The following is a 2,319-nucleotide window of genomic DNA, read 5'->3' as shown; positions in this document are numbered from 1 at the left end:
CAGCTGAGTGCATGCCCAGCACTGCTACACCGGAGATGCAGCAGAGCTGAGTGTGCTGCAGGGTTCAACGCACACTCAGCACTGCTACATCTCAGATGTAGCAGTGCTGAGTGTGCGTTGACCCCTGCTGCACACTCAGCTCTGCTGCATCTCTGTGTGTGCTGAGCTCTGCTGCTTCTCCATGTAGCAGAGCTGTGTCAGCACTGCTACATCTGAGATCGAACCACAATGGAAACTGCTGTGGACCGATCTTAGACTCCGCCTCCTCCGACAGGACCAGCGTTGATTGGCCGAATGCTGTACTCTATATGGCATTCGGCCAATCCATGTTGGTCAATGCATTCCTATGGGAAAAAGTCAGCTTGCGCATATTGCAAGCTGACAGGGATCCCGACCAGATAGAGCCCCAAAGAGCTGGGTGAGTGACATTCCCACCTAAATAAAGGTAATCCCTAGCTAACCCTGCCTGTACATCTATCCCTGTCTCACAGTCACATAGTTCACAGTCTCAAATTAATCGAATGTTAAATCCACCATTCGTTTAAATTGGAGGTCACCTGATTTAGCCAGCCTATTACTTTTCCCAATTTTTTTTCGATGCCTCTGTTGTTGTAGTTCTTGTCCCACCTCCCCTGCGCAGTTATTGGTGCAAAAAAAGCACCAGGGAAGGTGGGAGGGGATACAAATTTTTACTGCATTTGCCTCGTGGTATTTGATCCCAATCGAATACCTCGAACAGCCTGATATTCGATCGACTATGTATTCGATCGAATAGTGTTCGCTCATCTCTAACGATAAGTAAGAAGTGCTCTTCCAAAAAGGAAGAATATGTCCTAAGAAAAAACATATTTAACTGAGGTTGCCCATAGTTCCTAATATACTGTAGCTAACCAGATCTATACTTTATTTTACAGGTCCTTTGCTAATAGAGTTAGTCAATACATGTATAATGGTCTAAGACTCCTTCTGGAGTAAGAAATTGACTCATAAAGATGTTGTGTTGTGTATAGAGCACCCTAGAGGCAATCTCCTTCCTTGTGGAGAAGGGCTGTTTGCACATTTTTCCATCACACATTAACTTTTCTGATTCTTCCTAAAGAAGTTAGGTATTTGACAATATATAAATAAAATAAGGAATGGATAATAACTAGAGATAAGCGAGTACTATACGAAACCATCGTTTTGAATAGCACGCTCCCATAGGAATGAATGGACGCAGCCGACACGTAGCCGGGGCCGGCATCCTGCCGCTTAACCCCCTGCGTGCAAGCCGCTCCCATTCATTCCTATGGGAGCGTGCTATTCGAAACGGTAGTTTCGAATAGTACTCGCTCATCTCTAATAATAACTCAAATATAGTTTTGTTCATATCGTAATTATGAATTTGTTTCCATAATGACTCTCTGCATCGATGTGTACAAATTTTGTGTTCATCATTTTGAGACATATTCAGTGAATTTCAAAAAATGGACATAAAAAACACATATTGTAAATGCAAAGGATTTTTGAATGTGATTCAATGACATCAAACAGACCAGTTAAACCTATATTCTAAATCATTTCCATCGATGTATATAGTTCTATCATTTTGATGTATTGCATGGAGTATATGAGGCAATATTGTGTTCTAAGATGGAAATGTTGAAATTAATATTCTTGTCTTGTCATTCACTTGATACATGACATTTGATTCACAATGACAAGAAAATGTATTGCTAATTGAAAGTGAGATTTTGATTACATTACGGGTAGATTTTTTTGAATATTTAGAATAAATTCCACTTTACCTAAACATTAATATGATTTATTTATATGTAAAATATTCCAAAAGTGTCATGTGAGGATCTAATTACAGGTGCATGATTTGTGTTTTGTTTTTTTTTGTTAATTAATAATGTATTAGAATTGAATTGACTTCTATTATATTGGGTAGGAAATGGTAATTCCGAGGTTTTTCTTTTTTATATGGAACACGTCACGAATTTGCGTGTCATCCTTGCGCAGCGGCCATTCTAATCTTCTCTGTATTGTTTCAATGTTAGTATATGTGCTGCCGAAGCGAGCACAATTCTGGGGTATTGTCGTACTGTCTTTTTATTTCCTGTATTGTAGAGAAAAAGACCATTTTAACATAAGGGTTTGTAAAAGACTTTGAAAACTGACAATGGAGTAGAAGAATGATAAAATACATATGGACAGACTGTCAGAAATGTAATTTGGTAAAAGGTAGCCTAGAGAAAAAGATTATATTAATAAAGTTAACTAGGAAATGATACAATGTAAACATTTTACCCTTGAAATTCTGCAGGCACCTATACC

At 38.8% G+C, this 2,319-nt stretch overlaps 1 non-coding gene across 1 annotated transcript; it reads right to left on the bottom strand.

Annotated features, from left to right (window-relative positions):
• Window positions 1-1,959: 1,959 nt before the first annotated feature.
• Window positions 1,960-2,066, bottom strand: LOC142205362 (U6 spliceosomal RNA). Its single transcript, XR_012716374.1, has one exon. It is a non-coding gene; the product is annotated as a U6 spliceosomal RNA (small nuclear RNA).
• Window positions 2,067-2,319: the final 253 nt, after the last annotated feature.

This window comes from Leptodactylus fuscus, chromosome 5 (genome assembly GCF_031893055.1).
Source record: "Leptodactylus fuscus isolate aLepFus1 chromosome 5, aLepFus1.hap2, whole genome shotgun sequence".
Classification (NCBI taxonomy): Eukaryota; Metazoa; Chordata; class Amphibia; order Anura; family Leptodactylidae; genus Leptodactylus; species Leptodactylus fuscus.
This window is presented reverse-complemented; position numbering and strand designations above follow the sequence as displayed.